The following is a 5,755-nucleotide window of genomic DNA, read 5'->3' as shown; positions in this document are numbered from 1 at the left end:
TCCAGTTTGTACACGAATTGTGTCCAGTTTTTGCCGCGACCCTCTCTACTCTTTCGCACATGCTATGCGGGTGAAATGATTATACCATGCCAAGTTTCAACATTTTCAGAATTCATTTTGTAGTGATTTTCAATTTCATGGTCATTTAGCTCTCTAAACAATTAGGTAAATGACCAAAAAACAACAAATGATGTCAGAACATGTTGGAAATTGATGACGTCGCTTTGAATGCTCCATACTGAACACAAAAGAAGTCCGGAGTTCAAATAAGTTTAAAAAACATTGAAGTGCCCGTGTAACAGATGAGTTCTCGTCCGAAACCCTGATACTCCGAAAGAGTTTGTCCAGTTTGTACACGAAGTGCGTCCAGTTTTTGCCGTGACCCTCTCTACTCTTTCGCACATGCTATGCGGGTGAAATGATGATACCATGCCAAGTTTCAACATTTTCAGAATTCATTTTGTAGTGATTTTCAATTTCACGGTCATTTAGCTCTCTAAACAATTAGGTAAATGACCGAAAAACAACAAATGATGTCAGAACATGTTGGAAATTGATGACGTCGCTTTGAATGCTGCTTACTGAACACAAAAGAAGTCTGGAGTTCAAGTAAGTTTAAAAAACATTGAAGTGCCCGTGTAACAGATGAGTTCTCGTCCGAATCCTTGATACTCCGAAAGAGTTTGTCCAGTTTGTACACGAAGTGCGTCCAGTTTTTGCCGTGACCCTCTCTACTCTTTCGCACATGCTATGCGGGTGAAATTATGATACCATGCCAAGTTTCAACATTTTCAGAATTCATTTTGTAGTGATTTTCAATTTCACGGTCATTTAGCTCTCTAAACAATTAGGTAAATGACCAAAAAACAACAAATGATGTCAGAACATGTTGGAAATTGATGATGTCGCTTTGAATGCTGCTTACTGAACACAAAATAAGTCCGGAGTTCAAATAAGTTTAAAAAACATTGAAGTGCCCGTGTAACAGATGAGTTCTCGTCCGAAACCCTGATACTCCGAAAGAGTTTGTCCAGTTTGTACACGAATTGTGTCCAGTTTTTGCCGCGACCCTCTCTACTCTTTCGCACATGCTATGCGGGTGAAATGATTATACCATGCCAAGTTTCAACATTTTCAGAATTCATTTTGTAGTGATTTTCAATTTCATGGTCATTTAGCTCTCTAAACAATTAGGTAAATGACCAAAAAACAACAAATGATGTCAGAACATGTTGGAAATTGATGACGTCGCTTTGAATGCTCCATACTGAACACAAAAGAAGTCCGGAGTTCAAATAAGTTTAAAAAACATTGAAGTGCCCGTGTAACAGATGAGTTCTCGTCCGAAACCCTGATACTCCGAAAGAGTTTGTCCAGTTTGTACACGAAGTGCGTCCAGTTTTTGCCGTGACCCTCTCTACTCTTTCGCACATGCTATGCGGGTGAAATGATGATACCATGCCAAGTTTCAACATTTTTAGAATTCATTTTGTAGTGATTTTCAATTTCACGGTCATTTAGCTCTCTAAACAATTAGGTAAATGACCGAAAAACAACAAATGATGTCAGAACATGTTGGAAATTGATGACGTCGCTTTGAATGCTGCTTACTGAACACAAAAGAAGTCTGGAGTTCAAATAAGTTTAAAAAACATTGAAGTGCCCGTGTAACAGATGAGTTCTCGTCCGAATCCTTGATACTCCGAAAGAGTTTGTCCAGTTTGTACACGAAGTGCGTCCAGTTTTTGCCGTGACCCTCTCTACTCTTTCGCACATGCTATGCGGGTGAAATTATGATACCATGCCAAGTTTCAACATTTTCAGAATTCATTTTGTAGTGATTTTCAATTTCACGGTCATTTAGCTCTCTAAACAATTAGGTAAATGACCAAAAAACAACAAATGATGTCAGAACATGTTGGAAATTGATGATGTCGCTTTGAATGCTGCTTACTGAACACAAAAGAAGTCCGGAGTTCAAATAAGTTTAAAAAACATTGAAGTGCCCGTGTAACAGATGAGTTCTCGTCCGAAACCCTGATACTCCGAAAGAGTTTGTCCAGTTTGTACACGAACTGTGTCCAGTTTTTGCCGCGACCCTCTCTACTCTTTCGCACATGCTATGCGGGTGAAATGATGATACCATGCCAAGTTTCAACATTTTCAGAATTCATTTTGTAGTGATTTTCAATTTCACGGTCATTTAGCTCTCTAAACAATTAGGTAAATGACCAAAAAACAACAAATAATGTCAGAACATGTTGGAAATTGATAACGTCGCTTTGAATGCTCCATACTGAACACAAAAGAAGTCCGGAGTTCAAATAAGTTTAAAAAACATTGAAGTGCCCGTGTAACAGATGAGTTCTCGTCCGAAACCCTGATACTCCGAAAGAGTTTGTCCAGTTTGTACACGAAGTGCGTCCAGTTTTTGCCGTGACCCTCTCTACTCTTTCGCACATGCTATGCGGGTGAAATGATGATACCATGCCAAGTTTCAACATTTTCAGAATTCATTTTGTAGTGATTTTCAATTTCACGGTCATTTAGCTCTCTAAACAATTAGGTAAATGACCGAAAAACAACAAATGATGTCAGAACATGTTGAAAATTGATGACGTCGCTTTGAATGCTGCTTACTGAACACAAAAGAAGTCCGGAGTTCAAATAAGTTTAAAAAACATTGAAGTGCCCGTGTAACAGATGAGTTCTCGTCCGAAACCCTGATACTCCGAAAGAGTTTGTCCAGTTTGTACACGAAGTGCGTCCAGTTTTTGCCGTGACCCTGTCTACTCTTTCGCACATGCTATGCGGGTGAAATGATGATACCATGCCAAGTTTCAACATTTTCAGAATTCATTTTGTAGTGATTTTCAATTTCACTGTCATTTAGCTCTCTAAACAATTAGGTAAATGACCGAAAAACAACAAATGATGTCAGAACATGTTGGAAATTGATGACGTCACTTTGAATGCTGCTTACTGAACACAAAAGAAGTCCGGAGTTCAAATAAGTTTAAAAAACATTGAAGTGCCCGTGTAACAGATGAGTTCTCGTCCGAATCCTTGATACTACGAAAGAGTTTGTCCAGTTTGTACACGAAGTGCGTCCAGTTTTTGCCGTGACCCTCTCTACTCTTTCGCACATGCTATGCGGGTGAAATTATGATACTATGCCAAGTTTCAACATTTTCAGAATTCATTTTGTAGTGATTTTCAATTTCACGGTCATTTAGCTCTCTAAACAATTAGGTAAATGACCAAAAAACAACAAATGATGTCAGAACATGTTGGAAATTGATGATGTCGCTTTGAATGCTGCTTACTGAACACAAAAGAAGTCCGGAGTTCAAATAAGTTTAAAAAACATTGAAGTGCCCGTGTAACAGATGAGTTCTCGTCCGAAACCCTGATACTCCGAAAGAGTTTGTCCAGTTTGTACACGAATTGTGTCCAGTTTTTGCCGCGACCCTCTCTACTCTTTCGCACATGCTATGCGGGTGAAATGATTATACCATGCCAAGTTTCAACATTTTCAGAATTCATTTTGTAGTGATTTTCAATTTCATGGTCATTTAGCTCTCTAAACAATTAGGTAAATGACCAAAAAACAACAAATGATGTCAGAACATGTTGGAAATTGATGACGTCGCTTTGAATGCTCCATACTGAACACAAAAGAAGTCCGGAGTTCAAATAAGTTTAAAAAACATTGAAGTGCCCGTGTAACAGATGAGTTCTCGTCCGAAACCCTGATACTCCGAAAGAGTTTGTCCAGTTTGTACACGAAGTGCGTCCAGTTTTTGCCGTGACCCTCTCTACTCTTTCGCACATGCTATGCGGGTGAAATGATGATACCATGCCAAGTTTCAACATTTTCAGAATTCATTTTGTAGTGATTTTCAATTTCACGGTCATTTAGCTCTCTAAACAATTAGGTAAATGACCGAAAAACAACAAATGATGTCAGAACATGTTGGAAATTGATGACGTCGCTTTGAATGCTGCTTACTGAACACAAAAGAAGTCCGGAGTTCAAATAAGTTTAAAAAACATTGAAGTGCCTGTGTAACAGATGAGTTCTCGTCCGAAACCCTGATACTCCGAAAGAGTTTGTCCAGTTTGTACACGAAGTGCGTCCAGTTTTTGCCGTGACCCTCTCTACTCTTTCGCACATGCTATGCGGGTGAAATGATGATACCATGCCAAGTTTCAACATTTTCAGAATTCATTTTGTAGTGATTTTCAATTTCACGGTCATTTAGCTCTCTAAACAATTAGGTAAATGACCGAAAAACAACAAATGATGTCAGAACATGTTGGAAATTGATGGCGTCGCTTTGAATGATGCATACTGAACACAAAAGAAGTCCGGAGTTCAAATAAGTTTAAAAAACATTGAAGTGCCCGTGTAACAGATGAGTTGTCGTCCGAAACCCTGATACTCCGAAAGAGTTTGTCCAGTTTGTACACGAAGTGCGTCCAGTTTTTGCCGTGACCCTCTCTACTCTTTCGCACATGCTATGCGGGTGAACTTATGATACCATGCCAAGTTTCAACATTTTCACAGTTCATTTTGTAGTGATTTTCAATTTCACGGTCAATTAGCTCTCTAAACAATTAGGTAAATGACCGAAAAATAACAAATGATGTCAGAACATGTTGGAAATTGATGACGTCGCTTTGAATGCTCCATACTGAACACAAAAGAAGTCCGGAGTTCAAATAAGTTTAAAAAACATTGAAGTGCCCGTGTAACAGATGAGTTCTCGTCCGAAACCCTGATACTCCGAAAGAGTTTGTCCAGTTTGTACACGAAGTGCGTCCAGTTTTTGCCGTGACCCTCTCTACTCTTTCGCACATGCTATGCGGGTAAAATTATGATACCATGCCAAGTTTCAACATTTTCAGAGTTCATTTTGTAGTGATTTTCAATTTCACGGTCAATTAGCTCTCTAAACAATTAGGTAAATGACCGAAAAACAACAAATGATGTCAGAACATGTTGGAAATTGATGACGTCGCTTTGAATGCTGCACACTGAACACAAAAGAAGTCCGAAGTTCAAATAAGTTTAAAAAACATTGAAGTGCCCGTGTAACAGATGAGTTCTCGTCCGAAATCTTGATACTCCGAAAGAGTTTGTTCAGTTTGTACACGAAGTGCATCCAGTTTTTGCCGTCACCGTCTCTACTCTTTTGCACATGCTATGCAGGTGAAATGATGATACCATGCCAAGTTTCAACATTTTCAGAATTCATTTTGTAGTGATTTTCAATTTCACGGTCATTTAGCTCTCTAAACAATTAGGTAAATGACCGAAAAACAACAAATGATGTCAGAACATGTTGGAAATTGATGATGTCGGTTTGAATGCTGCATACTGAACACAAAAGAACTCCGGAGTTCAAATAAGTTTAAAAAACATTGAAGTGCCCGTGTAACAGATGAGTTCTCGTCCGAAACCCTGATACTCCGAAAGAGTTTGTCTAGTTTGTACACGAAGTGCGTCCAGTTTTTGCCGTGACCCTCTCTACTCTTTCGCACATGCTATGCGGGTGAAATTATGATACCACGCCAAGTTTCAACATTTTCAGAATTCATTTTGTAGTGATTTTCAATTTCACGGTCATTTAGTTCTCTAAACAATTAGGTAAATGACCAAAAAACAACAAATGATGTCAGAACATGTTGGAAATTGATGATGTCGCTTTGAATGCTGCTTACTGAACACAAAAGAAGTCCGGAGTTCAAA

The sequence above is a fragment of the Triticum urartu genome, chromosome 3A (assembly GCF_056163025.1).
Source record: "Triticum urartu cultivar PI428250 chromosome 3A, HENAU_Tu73, whole genome shotgun sequence".
Classification (NCBI taxonomy): Eukaryota; Viridiplantae; Streptophyta; class Magnoliopsida; order Poales; family Poaceae; genus Triticum; species Triticum urartu.
The sequence above is the reverse complement of the archived record's forward strand: the minus strand, read 5'-3'. Positions refer to the sequence as shown.